This window comes from Anomalospiza imberbis, chromosome 8, assembly GCF_031753505.1.
Source record: "Anomalospiza imberbis isolate Cuckoo-Finch-1a 21T00152 chromosome 8, ASM3175350v1, whole genome shotgun sequence".
Taxonomy (NCBI): Eukaryota; Metazoa; Chordata; class Aves; order Passeriformes; family Viduidae; genus Anomalospiza; species Anomalospiza imberbis.
In genome coordinates, this window is record NC_089688.1 from 25,750,187 (window position 1) to 25,761,828 (window position 11,642).

General features: G+C 45.3%; 1 long non-coding RNA gene across 1 annotated transcript; it reads left to right on the forward strand.

Annotated features, from left to right (window-relative positions):
• The first annotated feature begins 941 nt into the window (after window positions 1-941).
• On the forward strand, window positions 942-7,408 carry LOC137478285 (uncharacterized). The gene is made up of 3 exons (XR_011001490.1): window positions 942-1,277; window positions 2,603-2,661; window positions 6,949-7,408. It is a non-coding gene; the product is annotated as an uncharacterized lncRNA (long non-coding RNA).
• Window positions 7,409-11,642: the final 4,234 nt, after the last annotated feature.

Here is an 11,642-nt window from a genome sequence, read left to right on the forward strand (position 1 = left end):
CAGCCCCCACTTCCTTCCAACCCATGACAAGGGGTGCTACTTGCCCTGCTCCTTAGAGCAAAGCTTACGTGTGACATGCAGCACCTCTGGGTGCCAGGAGCCGAGGCATGTGGGTAATACTCATCTTTTCACTTCTTAAAATTAAAAAAAAATAAGTTAGAAGAACCAGCATGTCTGATGTATTCTGTACCCCTTTCCATCTTGAATTTTCTAGGCTCTTCCTGGCTCATCACTACAGCACATTTATGATCTGCAGTTCCAAATTATGGAGCTGAAAAATCTATGGCAAATATCTGGGCTGCAAAGCATGTGTGCATATACCAGGCGCTTGCAACTTCTTACCTCCAGGGAAGTAAATCTGACAGATGAGAAGGTCTTACTGGAGATGTGCCTTGGATTTCTTACCCAGAGTCAGAGGGATGTGTCAGCAGCCCTGCCTGCGCTCTGGGAAACCTGAACACAGGAACCAGCAGCCAGGGAGGTAAAGCAGATGATCTAGTAAGAGCAGATCAATTAATTTTATGAAAGACCTAATTGGTCCCCTTTGGGAAACTCTGGAAAGGGCTTTCTGCCTCTCAGCCCACACAAGCACCCAAGCAGAAAGGCCGTTGAGCTTAGTGAGTGTGGCCATGTCCAGAGTACTGAGACCTACAGTCTGGACAGAAACAGAGCAGCCAACAGTTCTCATTACAACTGCACTAAACCCTTCTGGGCGGACAACCAGCTTTGTTTCTTAAGGATTGGAAAGCTGAAACCCTCAGCAGAGTTAATGATGGAATATTTGCAGGGCACAAGGCAGTGGGCTGAAGGGGTTAACAGAGGGACTGCTGATCTTGACCTTTGACCAAGGCAGCTGGAAAAGATCACAGGCCAGATGGAGGAGCCAGGTATTAGCAGAGAGGGAAGGGCACTGCTTTGTGTTTGGAAGAGAGGTCTTATCCTGGGCTTTAAGCACAGTGTTAGCAGAGGGAGATGCTGGGCTGGGATTCAGCAAGGATAGAAGGCCACAGCCCTGTGGGAGCCTGAATAGGAGTTGTTGTCATGCCTGGACACAGCACACTGATGTTTATGCTCCTGCTCAGGGCAGGGGCCCCCTCTTCTTGGCTGGAGAAGATCAATTCACCTCTCCTTCTTGCAAAGGGAAATCCCAGCATCCAAGTCAGAGTGGGATGCAAATGCTGCCTCCCAGAGGGCTGTATTCCCATGTTCATGCTGATGCCTGCTCTGCTACTTCAGTGCTAGTGTGAGATCTCTGATCTGAGCACTAATATATGAAGGTGAGTGTGTCAAATCAGGATAGAACCTACCTGGGAAAAGGCAATGTGTTTGAAGTCACATGTGCAGGGTAGGGTCCCTGGTTCTCTGCTTCCAAACAGCAGCACCCAATAGGTACCTTCATCCTTGGGGAAAGGAACAGTTCCACTCATGTTTTGTGGTTGTGCACTGAGGAAATTCACCAGATTTGGTTGGATGGAAGATTCAGGAGGCTTTTATAGCCCAAATGAGCTTGGGTTTGAGTGGCTCATTGCTAAGGATGGAAGCTCAGGTCAGGCAGGTGTGTGGGGAATCTCAGAGCTGAAGGGTGGAAGGCTGAACTGCCTGGTTCAATGTGCCTGTGTCCCTCTGCCAGCTAAGCTTCACAAAGGAATAGGGGCCTCAAAAACAAAATTCTGATGGAAAGTAGAGACCCTTGTAGCTATAACAGCAAGGGGAAGGCTGCTATCAGGATGCTTTCATTCTTCAGAAGAAGAAAATGAGGGAAAGATGTCAGGACTGGTATACTCTGAGCTTTAGTTAGAGCTTATCCATTATGATACCAGAATCCAGAGAATATGAGAGCAAATGTTAAAGAGGATTTTGCAAGTTCTGTTGCCTATAGCTAGGCAGAGCTGTGCTAGTTCAGAGCTGTGCTGGAACATGACATCTCCCCATTCACACTCCTGATGGAGCACCCTTGTGCTCTCCAGGGACAGCTGGGTGCCTCTCAGGACCTGTTGCAGATCCTGGAGGACTGAACAGGGCTTGTGCCATGTAGCTTTTGGTCCCTTGCTTTTAGGTTTGCAAGGAGCAATTATGCTGCAAGCATAAGAGCAGTTGCTCAGCCTCTGGCTCTGCTCTGCACATGCTGTCTTTCCTTTCTGTCTCCGGGAGAAACAAGCATTCAAGAAACTGCCACAAAAAAATACATATCTTTACATCACTGCAAATCAGATTGTGAAGAAATCTAGGGTGGAGTTGGATGAGTGGGTGCTGTCCTTAAGTGTCCCTAAATGTCTTTTTAGTCCATACATTTGCTGGTGTGATTTGCAGTCTATTCTGGTTACAAAACATAGGCTTTCTCCTGCTTCTTCCTGCCTAAAGAGCTTTCCAATAGGTAGAAATTGCATCCTTACCAGTAAAACCCAGTTCAAACTGAGCTGCTCCATGGGGAGCTGGTCCTGAGCTGGCCCATCCCCATTCCCTGAGCACCACAAGGTAGACAGCTCTTCTTAGCTTCTTGCCTTATCATGGGAGCTTCTTTTTTTAGGAGACAAAGTATGAATGAAGAAGGTATTCTGCAGGCATTGTCATTTGTATGCTAAAAACAACACTTGCCTTGCAGGGAAGTCAAAGGTCCAAATGTGCCTGTAACATGGAAAAAAAAAATGTGTGAGGCCCCAGGTATGGTGAATTTGACCCTCCATCTCCACTTTTCACAGCTTCATGTTAATTGGAGAGTAGACACACTGCCAGCTCACTCTCTGGGGAGAAAGAGACAGGAACCAATTTGCAGAGCCACATAAATATGGAAGTAGGATTTTTTTTTTACGTGGGAGGTGTTACCAGTACCACACATTACGGTTTCTTGGCTTTATCACATCATAGTCTTTTACTGAGACATGAGTAAGTTTGCTAAATAGGAAATATGAAAATAGCTCATGAAATAGGTTGAGTCATCAGAGAAAATCAAATGGAGTTCTGACACCAGGGCCTCAGTTGTAAAATCCTACTTTATTTTACCATTGCATTAGAAACTTTGGGGTCATTTCAATCTTTTTATTTCAGCTTCAAAATTCAATGTACTCTGACATCTAAGTAAAGCCTTCTAAATCCATTCATGCTTTCCATCAGCAGTGGTGATACATCCCTATGTGTCCTGCCTATGAACACTTGCAGGGAATGTAAAGGTTACCAAGACAAAAAGCTTCTGCAGCAATAGCTGAAATGCTCAGTACTTCTTCCAGCTTTGTCTAGCTATTGAGAAGTGTGGCCCCTAGATATCCCTTTCATGCACTAGCCTATCAAAGTCACTGGATGTTATTGGTAGCTTCTGGGAATCCTAGCAGGACACCAAACAAACCCATAAAGGCGGCAACTCAAGATCAGGAGTGACCATGGTAGATAGAAAGGGGGAAAGAACCTTAAAGGGCCTCAGGGATGGCATTGCCTGGGGACTCCCATATTTCTGTCAGGGATTCTTCTCATATCCCAGAATATGACCTGTGTTGGGCAGATCATGGATGGAAAGCACATAGGACACAAGCTTTCATGGGAGCCATGTGACCCATAAGACACACTGCATGAGGAGAAGTGGGAAAGACCTTTATTATAAATCCTGCTCCAGCCTCAGCCTGTGCTACCTGCAGTCACAACTAGGACTTCAGAACATGCACCACATAAAGGTTGCTGATCTGTTGGGATGTTAGAGGCTCAGAAATTAAAGGCAAACTGATAAAGGCCTCAATTTGAACTTCAAACCCCCTTGGCATAACCATTTTTTCCCCAGATTTGGTTTTCTAAACTACTCATGTTAGTAAAGTTAAACATTTGAGTAAGTGGTAATTGGACCAGGTTTGTCTCCCAAGTGACATGACAATGTAGTTTTTATGGGCTCTCTTTTTTTGTGGGGGGCTTGGGGGGGTTGTCTGTGTGTGAATAGTGGTTGATTTCTGTCACAGTGATACCCCATTTCTGAGATTCCTTTGTAAAGCAGACAGTGGGTGAGTCATCTCTCGTTATTAAATTGCCCATACATCGTGAGCTGCCTCCAGGCTCTGAACCAAAGCCTATTTCCTTGGTGGGGAGAAGAGCCCCAGAACACACTGGGATTTGGATCAGGCCCTGGATTAATCTTTCCATTATATCTTTATTTTAAGGAAGCTTTGGTTCTAATTGGAGCTAAGACTTGCTTCTGCATTGAAATGACATTTGAAGTCTACAGGACTCAACTGGAGCAATGGGTATATCCTCTCTGCTCTAATGCTTCCAATCATGTTAAGTCAAGTTAACTGGAAAATCAATTGACAGGAATTCCAGCATGACCATTAACTTCCATCCAGCTGGGCCCCAAGCGGCTGGCCAGGGTGAAGAGATTCCTAGCAGGGATGGAGCAGAACTGTGCTCATCTCCTAGATATGCTTTCAGCCTGAGGTCTCCCCAGCACTACCCACATTACCCTGAGTAATTACTGCGGCTCACAGAGAGCCCAGGGTCAGGCAGTCTGGGATCAGTTGTGGGCTCTCCCTGTGGATTTTCAGGGCAAGTGATGCAGCTGCTCCTGCTGGCACAGCCACATTTGTCAAAAGCATAAAGGAAGTGAGTGAGACCTGGACTGACCAAACTGACCAGATGGATCCCTTGAGTATATAGAAAAGGACTATAGCAGCAAAACTGTGTTTTCCACAGGACAGCTCACTTCTGCAGAGGATATTTCTGCTCTGTTGGTAAAACAGAGCTTTGCTGATGTGGTTTTGCTCATGAAAGAAGCATTTTGGTGCTAGAGCAAACCTGGAATTCTCTCTAAATATTTCTCACAGGCTTATCTATATGTCTCTGGATCCTGTCTTGCATCAGGGATAATGATATCTGAGAAGGGCATAAAGCTTTATTCATATGTTTGCAATGCATATTAGACCCATGACAAAGACTGTCCTAAGCACAAAATCTTGTTACCATGATGTATTTATTGTACTGTGCTTGTAAGTCCATATGTTCCTTATTAGAAGAGAGAGTTTGTTGTGGGGTTTTGCTTTTTTTTTTTTTTTTTTTTTTTTTTTTTTTTTTTTTTGGTGGGTTTTTTTATTCTTTTCCCCCAGGATATAATGTATTACTTAATTAAAAACAAAACCAATTGTGGAGCACTTTCAGACAGCCACTACAGCCACTCTGCCAGGCGATGGGAGACCTGGGTGGGTGGCAAGAAATCTGTCTGCTACTGAGTGCTAAAGCAATGACATGGTTCAGTTTACTAAATCCAGCTGTGAAGAGCAGCTGGTTTTCTGGCAGTCAGCATGACAGAGGCAGGCAGATATGCTCGAGAGAATTGATCAGGGACCACCAGTGGAGAGAAGGGGAGGGTAAATTGTTCCCTGTGCTACTAAGTGTTAAAGTGGCTCCTGGCAGCTCTGATTACTAAAGCCAGCTGAGAGGCGTTTTTCTGGACCTGGCTGTGAGATCTGGTGGGGATACACTCCAGCCATGAAGAAGGGGGAAGCAGAAGAGTTCTGCGTAGCCAGCTACTGCCACACTCCGTGCTGCGGCCTGTGGGATCCTGGGGAAAGGTTGTCGGGACACGTGGGAAATGTCTGCAGACAGCACGCAAGGCTGCCAAGAGGCTTCAGACAGTGTTCCCATCCTGGTTTCTCTTCTCATTTCCTTCTTCGTCCTCCCTCTGTGAGGGAGCTGGGGGTGCAAGAAGAGGCAGCTGGCGCAGCAGGTCAGGGCTAGGAGAGATCGTGCAGAATAAACAGCAAGACACTTCCTTGGAGGGCTGGAAAAGATAATAAAGATGCCTGTTATCCCGACCGAACGGTGAAAATTGCGGCGGTGAAGCCTGCCAGCTTGGGTGTGACAGGACAATGTCCTGCTGTGTCCCTGGGCTCTGCCTGGGAAAAGCCTGAAAAATGCTGAGCGCTCATGGGAGTGAAGCCCAAGATAGTCCCTGGGGCAGTGGTTTCAGTTTCCATGTCAAAACTGGAAGTTATCTTTGTTTTCCTTTGATCTTCAAAGCACAGGGGGAATGTTCACACTTAGGGGAGGCCACCCGGTGTCAGGTGAAGCTGCTGCAGCTTGTTAAAGTCAGTCAGATGCCATAAGGTCAGCAACTCACCTGCCTCAGTGTGAAAATGCCTTGCAGAAAGGAGGCTGCCTTTTCGTGGGGCTCGTTTAGTTCTCTGGTTTAAAAATCACCTTTGTGGATCCCAAGGCTGTCGACCGATGGCTTAAAGAGGGAGTAAAGCCCAGGCAGTGTGATTCTGATCACTTTACATATGTATTACTGTGTTGAATGGATGTGGTCAGCCTAAATAACTATTTTTGTTCTAACTTAATTACAAATTTACTGCAGCCACCTCCTTCCAGGGTGCTAATTAAGAGCAGAGGCAAGGGGAAAAGGTCTTTTCAGAATTCCAGGATGCTCTGTGGAAGTCAAATATCCAGTCTGGCATCTCTGTCAGACGTAATTTTGTTTGTACTGGCCACAAAGACTGAAAAAGCTAACCCAAGATGAGGCAGTCTGGGTCACAGACCTACACGGGCTCTTTCTGCCTCTGCCCCACTGTCTGGCTCATCACATGTGCTGAGTGCAGACATTCAGAGATTTCTCTGCATCCATCCCCCAGTTTCTCCAAGGAATTTCCCTCAGTCAGTCTCTGTCCTGCCACTGCTGGGAACAGGTTGCAAAATATCCCTTTGGTCAATTATGTCATCAAACCAGCAACACCTCCAGGGCCAAGACAGGCACCGCTGCTTCCCTTGGCTGCTCACGCCCTCTTGTGTGAGGGCAAGAATCAGTGCCCGCCGTCCTGCAGGCACATCTCCAGAGCAAGCAGCCAGTCCTGCAGATGGGGAACATGTACTTATGTCTGTGTGGCCCTCCTGCTGTCGGGATTGCATTTACCACTCGCTTGAACATTAGGAGACTTTTGGAAGTAAAACTGACTGCTTTTAATTCACCTCCCTATTACCTAGTCTTGCACTGTTGTCTGAGCTGGCAAGCTTTCACCTGGAGCTTGGAATTAAACAAGTCTTTAAATTTCTACCTTTGTTTATGATTTATTTTAAGGAGAACCAGTTGATCTTGTCCTCTGTGGGCTGTCCCTCAGACCTACTGATGGATGGGCAGGTGCTGGCCTCAGGAATGTCAAAGAGCCCCGTGAAAGGAGCCACCCCCTTGCCCTGATGCCTGTGAGCTGGTTCCAACCCAGGCTCTCTTCAGGGAAGCCTCTACTGAAGCCAAGGGATGGTGTGGGCTGCCACCCTCACTGCTAGGACAGCTACTGGGTGCAACAGATCTGTGGGATCCAGCATCCCTGATTCACTTCTCCTTTGTGTTTATCCATCCAAAACCCGGTCTGCAGTTGCATCTATGGGTGCCCTCCAGCACAGCTGACCCCGTAAACAGCTCAATGCAGGTCCCTTCACTTCTCTGGAGTTTAAAATAGAAAAAACAGAGAGCAATGCTTTCTTCCACATAATTTCCAAATGCAACAAAGGTTTTTTTTGCATTGCAGCAAAGGAAAGCATCGCTTTCCCCCCTTGGGCAGGATGTGACCCAGGTCGCCCCGTGACCGGAGCCGGCCCAGCCCACGGCACCTGCCAGCGGCGCTCTCGGCGCGGCCCCGGGTGCGGCGCTCACTCCCCGTGTGCACAATATCTTCATTTATGAAATTGGTGAAGCGAGGGAAATTCATTCAACCACAGCCACATTTTATTCACAGAGAGGTTCAGCTGAAAGACGATGAGCAAAACAACTGTTTTCCTTAGTAAACCTGCGGCAGATTAATTTGTAATAACGTATGCTCTTCTCAAAAAGGAGCCTTTCTATGTTGTTCATTTTGTGTCGATGCTTTACCCTGCCAGTCTCTTCTTGACAAACATGTTAGCTTTCTTAAAATGTTGTTGGATTAAAGGGTTTATGGATGAATACTTAACAGTCAACAAAAATTATTTAACTTTACACATTCAAAGGATCATACAGATCAAGAAAAACTTTTTTTTAATTTTTAAAAAGAGGCTGTCTGACTCTTTGAGTTGTTCAAAGTGCCTAGAAACTGAGTCGGAAAAGGAGAAGAAAAAAAAAGAAAAACCCTCTGGTTCTTTTCATGCATGTTTTTGATATAGATGCCTCCCAGCCAATTCCCCAGTACAGCGCGTCACCCTGGCGCCCCTCAGGGCACACTGTGGTGGGGACAGGGAGCAGGAGACAAGAAAGAGCAAGAAAAGGGTCTGTAGGTGGTAGAAACCACCATGGAACAGAGATGTCACTGGTTAATGCTGTGCAGCCAGCATCTCAACCTGTAATTACATCCACCCCTTATCAAATTGAGATTCTTTAAAGGCTCTTACAGGCTTAGGGCTCCCAGTTCTATGTTTTGTGGCAGGCAGTTGTTCACTGTCAAAATTACAGACATTTCTGCAGGTGCTGCTGAGGAGTCAGACTGTGCATTGCAAGGCATGGGTCACTACAGGGCTTGAGAACAACAGAGCTCAGTAATTTGTTCAAGACAAAAATAAATTGTTGGAAAGGAAGCCCATGTGTGGCTTGCTTGCATTTTTTTCACCATAAGTGCTCCTTGTCCCTCAAAAGCTTGGTGGGTTGTCTGCATTGAGATGGATGCATGTGCCAGGGTGTGTGAAGTGGTTTCTCTCACTTCACCTGCTGGAATCTCTAGTGAGTTCAAAGGTGAGAAAAAGTTGCATTATGGCCCTGCTGCCTTAGGATTCAGGACTGGGTGTTCTAGGAGGAGAGGTATTCTTGGCTGTCCCACTGTTACCTTGCTTGACCTTGGGCAAGGTATTTTCTCATTGCCTTTGTTTCCCAGCCTGGAAGTAGAACATCGGAATATCAGTTTGTGAGTTCAAAGTACCATTGGACACTGGTTTCTGCAGGGTCTAATCAAAATGTCGACCAAAATCCAAGTTCCCCGGTTTGCTCCTGAGATTCTGCTGCGACACCAGCACTAAGAAAAACAGTCTCCCTAAGTTCTGCCTCCCCTAATAATTTCAAGCCATGGGAGCACAAGAGATTGATGTTGCAGTGAACCTACTGATTTCTACAAGCATTTGAAAAAGGCAGTAAATACCTCAGTGATTGCAGCCATTCATGAATGAAAGCAGTCTATACACGTGCTGGTTCACAACTGAAAGTGGTAATAGAAGAGGTTAATAACACTTCAAGTGCTTTGTCCCTCCCTGCAATAGGTTTAACATTTTTTTCTGAGGAAATTCTACTATTTGAGAAGAGAGAAAAAAATTCGACAGAACTGAAATCCCATCTACATGTTACTGTTAAGTTTAATAAAAGAAATGCTTGACATATATTTATGCTGATGAAGACTAGATGAATTAAAGCAGTGTTCCCACTTCCTCCTTTCTGATGCTAATGTCTAATTCTAGCATAATTATACAAAAACGCTGCTTATAAAGCAGGGCCATGGAAAAAAAATCTCTGCAGCACCTACTGAAGCAAGGTGAACTCCTCATGTAGCAAGCACTGATTATATGTTTGCAGGTTCTCAATATAGAGTGCTGTTTTACGAGCTGCCAGCTTTCTGCACTCCTACAGCCACAGCAGCTTGACAGAATAAAGATTACATGCATCATACTTGGGTTGGAAGCATATTTTCAGCAAGTACTACAAAACCGAAAGAATAACAGAAAATATACCTACCCCACCACTCCACTCCCTCAAGTACAATCTCTAAAAGCTATGTGGCAAAACCTGTGTGCAGGGGCCTTATTTGAGTATTTGAAACACTCTTTGAACCAGACAATCATTTGCCACTTAATCCTTAATGAATACAGTTGCTATTTTTGCAAGCACGTCACACTGGTGAGAACGTTTGCTGATGGAATATCAGTGGGATGTGATTTTATTCTTATGAATAAATATAATGTGGTGTCTGTGCACATTTGTATGCACACGAGCCCTCTCAAAACTGCCAGAGTGTGCTGTATATCCAAAGTCCTCGAGAGGGAATGAACACCTGGGGATAAAAGAGATGCCAGGTCCTTGTTTGTGCTTGTTCATAATAGAGTGATGCACTTCTTGGTGCACCTCAACAACAGGAAACTGTCTGGAGCGCCAGATGTGGGTTGTTTGGCTTGACACAGGGTTTTCAAGAAGACTTGGTGCATTCAGGCACAAAAATGTCGTTGCAGCAGTCAAGAGAAAAGGCAAATTTTCCTCAGCTGGTTTCTCCGAATCCCTCCTTTAGGGCAGGAAGATTAATTCCTTGCTCTGGGGGGTCTATGATTAAGTGAAAATAAGCTTCTGAACTACAAAGGAAATCTCTAAATCGTGACTCAAGGCGTCCTGTACCTCTAAAAGCAGAAGACAAAGAGGAATGAACTTTACCGTCCACATCCACCTGTGTCTTTAGCAGGAGTTTGGTAGTGAGGAGAAATCCCGGCTGTTTGCTGGGACAAAACCCTCGCTGCCGTGTCTCAGCAGAGGTTGGACTGCCCTGCCTGCTGTGGAGTGCCAACAGAGTCTCAAATGCAGATGCAAAACATATTTCTGTTTTCTCCCATTTGAGTGCTCTCAGGTGGTTTTGACAATTCCAGGTTTACTTAGAACATGTAAATCTGTGTCATCTAGATTGTGTAAATGGATACCATTTATTTCCATGATGATGTTAACACAAAAATAGATGTAAATAATTCTTTTAACCAGGTACAAGATTGTTTAATTGTGTTGTAAGGAAAAGTGGGGAATGTGACTTCTGTTTCTTTTCTTAAACTCTCTTCTCCCCCCTGCCAGGAGTGTCCTTGGATGGGCCAGGCATGTGGGATCTGAACTACCGGCATCTCTAACTCACTTCACCCCAGAAAAAGCGAAGAAGAGTAAATTTGGTTTCACAAACTAATCCCAGAAAGATGCAGTGAGACTTATTTGAGGATTTAAAATTCCCTGAAATCCTAAAATGAAAGGGATTTTGGAAATGCAGACAGAGAAAATATTTTTCCCTCAGTCACATTGAGCTAAAGTATTTAAAAGCCAAATAAGACAGGCAGGAAATTTTCATTTTGAATTTGTTTGTAGAGCAACCATTAAACGCTTTAGTTTTTTAAGCCCTATGTTTTCTGAAGAAACAATGGACCGTTTCTTTATAGGTGCTGGTAATAATCTGTTACAATAGCCTCTTGAAGGGCTGTTAGTAAAATCATTTAATTACATGGCACTTGAGAATGTCTGGGACTGGTGAGATTTTCCCATTAGAGAAGAGAAGTAATTAATCCATCTATTATTCTAGGAGAAGCAGAAACTAGACCTTTCTGTTTAAATCTAGTTTTTATTAGCGTTAAGAGGCTCAGAGGCGGAATTCTATCGCACGACTAGAAGCGCTGGCTCCAGCTGCAGTTTTGAAGGAGCACTGTCGAATCGAAAATTGCATTTTCTCTGAGATGTCGCACCCCGACTGTTGTCACAACACCACCTGAAGTCACCGCAAGTGGAAGAGATTAGGTGAAAATTAATGTTTCTCTCCCACCATTTCGCTTATTTTTGTTTGACAGCTCCTCCGGGGAGCTGCATAGTGGCTCGGCGAGGTAAAGGAGTGGGCACGGACTCCAGCCGAGCTGTTTTCCCGGGAATGTTTCGCACCATCGCTGCTTGCCCAGCTCACCCCGGGCACCTGTTTGGCTTCGCCCAGACTTTTGCC